The sequence below is a fragment of the Phyllostomus discolor genome, chromosome 12 (assembly GCF_004126475.2).
Source record: "Phyllostomus discolor isolate MPI-MPIP mPhyDis1 chromosome 12, mPhyDis1.pri.v3, whole genome shotgun sequence".
Lineage (NCBI taxonomy): Eukaryota > Metazoa > Chordata > Mammalia > Chiroptera > Phyllostomidae > Phyllostomus > Phyllostomus discolor.
This window is the reverse complement of record NC_040914.2, coordinates 65,108,015-65,117,369: the sequence shown is the minus strand read 5'-3', so window position 1 is coordinate 65,117,369 and position 9,355 is coordinate 65,108,015. Positions and strand designations below refer to the sequence as shown.

Genomic DNA, 9,355 nt, shown 5'->3' with positions numbered 1-9,355 from the left:
GTGCACGCCCATCCTTGAACCCGATTGTTCTCTGCAGGACGGAGGGCTCTGGCGAGTGGAATTTCTAGACCGCAGGTAGCAGGAAGTAGGTGTGAATATGTTGAGAACAGGAGTTTTATCTAGTTCATAGGTGTTGACCCAGGACCTACAAATGGTGCATCATAAATATTTAGCGATTGGATGAGGCTAGATTACAAATCCTATCTGTGTTCGTTTTAAGGGGAACTAATCAATTCCTTTGGTTTAGTTGAGCAACCAGGCCATGGGGAACTGTCCTGCCTCGGAGAACACACCGGAAGCTGCCATGGGACTCGGAAGGGACACCATCAAGACCCTGAGGCATTTGTGCTGGCTTGTTATTCAGATTGCTCCCGCCCAGCATCTCTGTTGAGTGCCTTCAACTTGGGTCTCATAAAGGAATGAAAATGTTTTAGCTGCCCCAGCTTTCCCCTGACCTCACGGATGGGGGTTCCACAGATGTTACTTCCTTTGTAGGATCTCTTGCCAAGAATAGCATTCCTTCGGGGGATAGGGGTTCAAATGCGACTGTGGATGGAATGTTGCTTTTTTGGTTTTTTGAATGTATTTCCAGCAAGTCAGCTGCTAGGGCTCGACAGGCTCCCGGGGGCTCACTTGTCTCACTGGGAAAGTGCTGGTCTCCAGAATGCATAGCGTGCCCATGACCATGGCCGCTCTCGAGTTTCTCATTCAGCGGGAAGCCAGAAATGTGGGGAGCACTCTATAGATGAGATCGACCTGGATCTCAATCATTATTATTTTTTAGATTTTATTTATTTATTTTTAGAGAGAGGGGAAGGAAGGGAAACATCAATCTGTGGTTGCCTCTTGAGTGCCCCCTACTGGGGACCTGGCCCGCAACCCAGGCGTGTGCCCTGACTGGGAATCAACTGGCAACTTGTTGGTTTGCAGGCCAGCACTCAATCCACTGAGCCACACCAGCTAGAGCTCAATTAGTTTTTTAATTCCTAAATTCTGTTTCTTTTCAAAATAGAAATAGCATGTGTTTGCATGAATCACCCACTTGCTCATTTACATATGGAATATTATATGTGAATATTTTAAGTTTATTGTACCCTTAAAATGTATTCAAGGGCTATATCCAGATCTCACTCAGAAGAACCATCTCTGCTCTGGAAATCAATGTAGGGGGACAGAGGCTCACTCTGGGCTACACGGTAGGGACTCAGTGCACAGTTCCGTGTTGGTGGCTGATTTATTTACACTTGGGGATCTGACAGCCCAACGTGTGGGGCTCGTGTGAAGTTGGAGCGAACTGAAGTGAAATAAACAGATATGACACAGCAGTCAGAAGAACCTCCTTCACCAGTCTGGACCAGCACAACCAAGAGTTGTTTCTACAGAAGCTTTGAAAGCCAACATCAGGACACATTCATTCATTCCACCAGCATTTACTGAGCACCTGCTATGTGCCACCTCCTCACAGGTCTGCTCTACACCCAGAAGCTAAAGGAGAGTTCTTATAACCTAGCAGTTTCTGTTCCTCTGAGGATGATGATGAGGTGGTTCTGTCAGAGACACTGGCATCAAGTTCAGAAGAGCCTAAGGCCCATGTCCCTGGTTTCTGCAGATAAAACAGGCACAACCTTGGGACTTCCAGGAAAAATCAGGAGGTCCTAAATCAAAAATCAGGTGGAGGGTGAGCAGCCAAAGGTTTTCAGGCAGAAAATTGCAGGAAACCTGTTTAGTGGTTGTTGTTTTTTTTTTAACCCCAGCGAGACATTAGGACCATCTGAGCTTGTCAGATTCCTGGGTTCTGCCCCTGGGGTCCTCCGAAGACTTTGCGGGTCATCAGTGTATTTTTCCATCTGTATTATTTCACAATCTGTTGGCAATGATCAAACCTGGAAATGATTAGGTATCATAGGGAATATTGCTTCTTATTCAAAACGTGGGCCCCCAAAAACCCACTTTGGGAAAATTCTGGTTGGGGGACAAAAGGCTAGGAGACTCACCTGGAAACAGCTAAAGCCCCCATCAAGTTCAGCAGCTGTCAGTAGCCGGTCAGAAACCCATCTCAGTTCCCCACCACTAACTCTACCTTCTAGAACCTGGCCACCAATTGTTTTCATTTTATTTTATTTTGAGAGTACATTTATTAAAGCCAGGAGCGTGGAACAAAAGAAGGGCTTAGGGTAGAAGAAGCACCAGAGAGAGAGAGCCTCGGCGGTGCTCTGCTCTGGCTCCCTGGAAACGTTATGGGAAGGAAGTGAGCCCCCGCCGGGCTGCTCTCAGCTCACTGAACCTGGGCATCAAATTTTCAGTGCACAGGCCCACCCAGTAGAACAGTCTCCTTTCTCTGACTGCAAACAAAATCTCGGGGAATGAGAGCTGCCATTTGGGAAGAGGTCCCAAGTTAATTTGATCCATGACTAAATGTGGTATATAAGTTAGTGACATGCAATAATCGAGAGACGTAGTGCGGTTTACTGTGCATTCTTAGGACCCCATGCTATTACCAGGCACATTGAGGAATCTCTTGCCTTTAAGAAGCTGATGCTGCCAGCCCTGGCTGGCGTAGCTCAGTGGATTGAGCGAGGGCTGCGAACCAAAGTGTCGCAGGTTCGATTCCCAGTCAGGGTACATGCCTGGGTTGCAGGCCATGACCCCCAGCAACCGCACATTGATGTTTCTCTCTCTCTCTCTCCCTCCCTCCCTCCCTCCCTTTCCTCTTTAAATAAATAAATAAAAATCTTAAAAATTAAAAAAAAAGAAGAAGCTGATGCTGCAACTGGAGAAAGGCCAATCAGAAAAAAAGATCCCATCTGCCAACTGCCAAGCAGGAGGAAAGGCCACAGAAAGAGCACTGGATAGAGTCAGGTGCCCTGGGTTTACCAATCTCTAAGTAAGGTCTCCATTTCCTGCCTGTAAAATGGGAAGAATAAGACCAACATCCAGGGTCATGTTAATAGGAGGTGTGGCCACTGAACTGGGGTGCAGAAGCCTGGGGAGACCTGGAACTACTTCCATCCTCCACTGCAGTCCTATATGCAATGCTCTGAAAGAAAGGGATATCATTCCAAGCCAGAGGTCCCAGAGAAGGCACAGAGTTTCCTCAGGCTTCTGTGAGGTCCCAGTGAGGTCCTACCTCTGTTCCCTCATCACCTCCACCCCTTCTTGCTCTCCCACTGGTTGCCTGGCTGGTATGCATCAACTTGGCAGAGCTGTTCAATGGCCTTGTGGAGGGTGTGGCCAGTATAGCCACTGTCTTGGGGCCGGGGGTGGGGAATTAGCCAAGTGCATTCCATTGTGGGCATTATTGTCCTGCTGGAAGTTCAGGGCCAAATGAGGAATCCAGTTTTGTCAATCCAATTGAGAAACCATTTCTTGATCAACTACTTGTGCCAGGCATTGATATTGAGAGTAAAATATGCTGACCTCTAGTTCAGCATTTCCCCAACCAGGTGCCGTGGGATCCGAGATGTTAATAAGGGGCCCCTTAATAAAGGGTTCTTTCTGCTCATACTCAGGGAAACACTGTGACCTAGCTTGTTGGATAGTTTGATGATTTAAAAATATATTTTATTTATTTATTTTTAGAGAGGAGAAGGAAGAAAGAGAGGGAGAAAAACATCAATGTGTGGTTGTCCGTCGCACACCCCCCACTGGGGATCTGGCCCACAGCCCAGGCATGTGCCCTAGACCAGGAACTGAACTGGTGACGCTTTGGTTCGCAGGCTGGCACTCAATCCACTGAGCCACACCACCCAGGGTAGACAGTTTTATGCTTTGAGCACAGCCCTTCCTCTGCCCCTAACTCATAATGTCCACTAGTGGGGACCTAAAGGATCCCTTGGGGGGTTTGCCCCCTGCCGAACCCCAAATACAGTCTTGAGGAGGTTGGAGAGCTTGCCATGAAAACCAGGTGCAAATGGAGCAGCCTCCTCAGTGCCCACAGAATTCTTCTGGGCAAAGTCGCCCTGGCACTTGCTCTGACCCATGCAAAGTGAGAGCTCCCTTGTCCTTGGAGATCGGGCTGAGCAAAGGGCCTTTCTTCTGTGCCCTCTGGGACTCCCACCAGTGCTGTGTGTCAGACCACGTGTTACACCAGGGAAGGCCCAGTGCCACGTGGGGGAGCCTGGCTGTGTGATCTAGGGGTGCATACTTGAGTTCTCTGGGCTCATGTCTCTTGTAGACTGGGTAATTGGTCCTTAATGTTGACATTTATCAAAGGCCTTTTCTCTGTCCAGTGTTTGTTCCCTATATGCACTGTGGTCACTACCACATCACTCAATTTTATTAAGTTTTGTAAGATTTTATTGTTGTTGTTGTTGTTGTTGTTGTAGTAATCATGTTCTGGAGAAGAGCTGGGGTGGCCCCTTAAAATGACCTAAATGGGGACTCCCACCATTATCTTAACAAGGGCCTTTGGTCAGAATAGTGCGCAGCTGATCCTGTGGGTGTGCGTGGCCCCCTCCTACTCCACACTCTGAAGCAGGCTGGGGACACGTGGCCCTGCCCCGCCCTTGCTGGCTCCAGTTTCTGAATCTTGTTGCCTCAGCCTGCTTTCCCCGCCCTTCTCATCAGCCGGGAAGCCTGGACTGTGGGCTGGGGGAAGCCGCAGCCTCCCCTACCTGGCACCTACGGCCCCTGACCCCTAGGCACCTGCTCTGGGCCGTGGAGCCCCTTAAAACCATCAGCAAAGCTCTAGAAGATTGCATCCTGGTACGTGAACAGGTAAGACGGCAGTCGATTTCCTCTCGTGGTTTTCTTTGCCTGATTCCTCCACCTGATTTAGCTGCTTCCTTCCTAGATCACAGCAAGAGGGGTCTGAGCTAGACTCGAAAGACAGTCCCAGCCAAGAAGCTCTGAGCTGTGTCTTAATAGAAATGGTGCGAACTCTCTGCCCTGGGTTTCTTCCTTTTTGAACCTTTGCTTTCATCAGCCTTGCAGGGAAAAAATAGAAATAAATAACAGGTCCACATAACCATAAAGCAAGTTACTTCTCTCCGTGTTCCTTTCTGAGGTTTGTAAATTCACAAACCCACATTCTTAAATGGTTGTCATAGGTTACCGGCTGCTGTTCCTTCATGTGTTGCTTTAGATTTTTAGACGTTAATGTCCTGTGTGCCTGAATTACTGTGTGCATGAGTGACCTCACCGAAGTTCACTGGTTTAAAATTCTTTAAAGGAAAGGAAAAAATAAAATGGCATAGGCAAGCCTTTCTCATGTAAATGGCATTCTGAAATCAAATTAAAATGTTCTGCTTTTGCACTTTGCACTTATTTTAAATGAACATAATTATTCGATTAACTGTTTTGTTAAGGTCCCTGTGGTATCTGCCCCGTTAACAAGTCCACCCCAGGACGTGTGACCTTTTCATTGTAAAGTTTAATTGCTTTCAGGTGTTTTGTCATTAATAATTTCTCTTTTATGGGCAACTGAGAAAATAACATTTTTTAGTCTTTTAGATTTTTCCCCCTTTCCTTGGGCTTTGTTTCCCATCAAGAATGAATGCTTGGGGCAAAGGGCAAGAACATTTTTGTAGCTCAGCTCATCTTGCACATGGGGTCAGCTCACTCATAGGAATTACGAGCCGAATTTCCTAATTTCTAGGACTATGATGGTCGGGGTGGGGCGGTGAGGAACTTGTTTTCTCTGGGGTTTTTTTTAGGAAAGGGGATGAAGGCCATCTATCAGTGGTTAAGACTTGACCTTTAGAGGCAGCTGCCTGGCCTTGACTTCTCACCTAATAACTTCAATTAGTTCACATGTAGAGTACAGGTTAGAAAGTTCCTTCGGGGTACAGGAAAGGCAGAGGGAGTATAAAGCACTTACTTAGCAACCCTGGAAGGCTTTCTCAAGCCTGGGGCTTTCTGGGGTCTTTGCATAAACTGGGCAGAAGGTCGTCTGGACTATCTCCGACCCCTCTCATCCAGCCAGCCACTTGTTGAAGATTTTTTTTGTCCATCTGTGCTAGGTTGGCCTCCTACTGTCATCAGAACTGGATGTCATTCTTCCCACCTTTTAACCATCTTCTGCAAAGCACAGGTTTAAGGGATCCCTGGACAGAGTCGAGAATTCCCCAGAAGCCCGTGGGCACACCCTTTGTTCCCGATCCGTAGACTCCTGGGAGGCCACCGGAGAATGAGCACAGGCTGGTCGGGCCAGGTTCCAATCCTGGCGGCACCAACTTCCCGCAGTGGGCAGTCGTTACACCTCTCATCAGTTTCTTCATCTGTAAAATGGAAATGTCGCTGCCCGTGCCCTCGAATCATGTAAGATAACTTAGGTAAAGCTGCTGGCACTTAGGGACCCACTGTGGAAGGTCAAGGCCATGTTCCAGAGCCTTTGGGAAGGAACCAGAATTAGCCACAAAAGATGGGCAGAAAACTCATGCGTTCATTTTCTTGATCAACATCTATCAGTCTGGCTGGCCATGCCCTGGTGCTGGAAACTGGGAAGAGACCTGTAAGAAAGGTTCCCCGCCCTTGATACAGAGACACAGCCCATCTCATGGGAGCAGAGCAGGCTATGGCCAAGCTACCTGGTCACTCGGGGGCCGCTCCCTGCTTAAGGAGGAAGGACAATCTATTAGGCAGAGAGAAGGAAGCAGGAATAGCAAGTGCAACAGCTGAGCAGAGCTTGGGGAAGGAGGTTTGGGAAGTTCAGGGGGGCTGCAGGGCTGGGCGAGGGGAACAGGAGAGTGGGAGATGGAAAGAGAGGAGTCAGTGGGGAATGAGTTTTAAAGAACCTTGAAGGTCAAATAAGAATTTGGACTTCATCTCAAGGACATGGGCATTTAGGCAGGTTTGGGGATGCCTGTTCTGGCAGAGTTAGGGGATGGGGGATGGTGTTGGAGGCCTGGAATGCCCCTAGCCTTGCACCCCAACTCAGGGGCTTTGATGGTACACAAAATAGATAAATGCAGAAAGTAGGATTCTCAGGACAGGCTTGGTGTGAAGGGGCCAGGCCTGGGAGCTGGGGCCTGGGGTTCTGGGGCTCTGGTCCCCGTTCCTCCATCGCCAGTGTGGGTGGGTCTCCTCCCTCAGGTGAGGGTTCGGAGCAGGTAGGCTTCTTTCCACTATCTCCTGGGAGTCCAAAAATTCTGGAGGCTGCAGCACCCCACCATTCCCTGCTCCCTCCACCCTGCCCAGGCAATTCTGTCTGGTGGCCATCTGTGACCCAGCCTTGGAAGGAAGAGTCATCTCTGAAATGGACAGCCTGGCCCTTTGACCTCAAGAGACTCCACGGAGTTCTGAGAACCATGGCCCGCAGGCTTGTGGCAATCCCTGGGGTTTTCTGGGCTCCAGCTCCCCTACACACTTGAGCATGAGGGCCACGTCCCACAGCTGGTGGTTGATGTCCCCTGGGATCAGGGCTGCTGTCAGCCTGGGAACTACCTCCTGAGCTTCCCAGGGCCGCTGCGAGAGTTCTGTCTGTGCATCCCAGCCAGGCTTTCCCCCTGGGGGTCATCTCAGCTGATGGGGGGGTGGATGCGTGGGGATGTGTCTGCAGTTAGCAAGGTCCAAGTCAAGGTAATGAGTTTGAAAGGCCAAAGAGATGCGGACTTGCTTGGCTGCTGTTTGGAAGGGTCAGTCCCTGCTCTGGACTGTTCCGGGTGCCTATCGCTTGTCCTAGCACGGGAGTGTGTACATTCGGGCCCAGAACCCTCCCACCACGTCCAGGGCCCCACTTCCGGCTGTACCACCCACCTGTCTCCTGCATCCTCCCTTCCCTGTAGCCACACCTTCCCTTCCCTCTTTCCTGAGAGCCAGTGCTTCCTTGTCTTTCTACTTTCTCACATCATTGAAATCTAAAAAACGACCTGAATCATTGGTATTATGTACATTTACATTGTTTGAAACGGACCTTTTTCATCTTGTAAAACTGAAACTTGGTCCCCATTGAGCGACGACCCTCCCGCTACCTCCCCCAACGCCCAGCTCCTGGCAACCACCGTTCCACGAAATGTTTCTGTGAATTTAACTGCTCAGGCATCTCGTACGAGTGGGGTCCATTTGTCTTTCTATGTCTGGCTTATTTTGTTTAGCATAATGTCCTCAAAACGTATCCATGCTGTAGCATGCATCAGAATTTTCCTCCTTTTTAAGGCTGAATAATACAGGGGTGGGTGAAAGTAAGTTTACAGTTATGAGGGCACAAAATACAGTGTATTCTTGTATTATATATTGTCCCATAGAAGCAATTGTAAACCTACCCCCCTCCCCGTATTTCACTGTCTATACACCACATTTTCTTAATCTACCCATCTGGTGATGAGCGCCTGGGTTGCTTCCATGTTTTAGCTATTGTGAATAGTGTTGCTATGAACACAGGTTCACAAATATCTCTTCAAGGCCTTACTTTTAATTTGTAAGGGTCTCTACCCAGAAGTGGAATTGCTGGATCACATGGGAACTGTGTTTTAAATTTTTTGAGGAACCTCCATGCTGTTCTTCATAGCGGTGGCAGCATTTCACAATCCTGCTGGCAGTTTGCAAAGGCTCCGATGCCTCCACATCCTTGCCGGCGCTTGCTATTTCCTGTGTTTTTGGTAGTAACCATCTGAATGGATGTGAGGTGACATCTCGTTGCAGTGTTGATTTGCATTTCTCTGATGGTGAATGATGTGGAGCATCTTTTCATGTGTCTGTTGGTCATTTGTTTACCAACCCGGGAGCAATGTCTATTCAAGTCCTTTGCCCATGTTTTAGTCAGGTTATTTGATTTTTTTATTGTCATTGAGTTGCAGGATTATATATATATATAATCCTGCTTATCGTACTTTCTTCTATTCCATAGGTTGCCTTTTCACTCTGTTCATGTGTCCTTTGATGCATAAAAGTTTTCAGTTTTTAAAAAATATCTTTTTATTTATTTGGAGAGAGAGGAAGGGAGGGAGAAAGAGAGGGAGAGAAACATCAATGTGTGGTTGCCTTTCACATGCCCCTTCCTGGGGACCTGGCCTGCAGCCCAGGCATGTGCCCTGACTGGGAATCGAACTGGCCACCCTTGGATTTGCAGGCCAGCCCTCAATCCACTGAGCCACACCAGCTAGGACAAAAATTTTCCGTTTCGATGTAGTTCCATTTGTCTATTTTTGCTTTCATTGCCTGAGCTTTCAGTGTCACATCTAAGAAATCATTGCCAAGTCCAATATGATGAAGCGTTTTACCTGTTTTCTTTTAGGAAGTTTATAGTTTTTGATCTTACATCTTTGCAAGCATTTTAATAGCTTTTTTTTGTTTTATAACATATGTTTATAAAAATATACCAACAGTTCTGAAAAGCACACACAAAAAAGCAAGCTCCAGCCCCACCCCCCAGAGGCGATAACACTTTACTGTGAACAACCCTCCAGACAAAGCCGAG

General features: G+C 48.1%; 1 protein-coding gene across 3 annotated transcripts in view; it reads left to right on the top strand.

The window, feature by feature from the left end:
- Positions 1–4,541: 4,541 nt before the first annotated feature.
- IL34 (interleukin 34) overlaps positions 4,542–9,355 on the top strand; it is a 55,340-nt gene continuing 50,526 nt past the window's right edge. The window contains exon 1 of one of the 3 annotated variants that reach the window (XM_036012193.1): positions 4,542–4,716. The gene's annotated coding sequence lies outside the window, so the exon portion shown is untranslated. The remainder of the gene's footprint in view (positions 4,717–9,355) is intronic. The other 2 variants (XM_036012192.1, XM_028534785.2) reach the window with 2 other exon arrangements.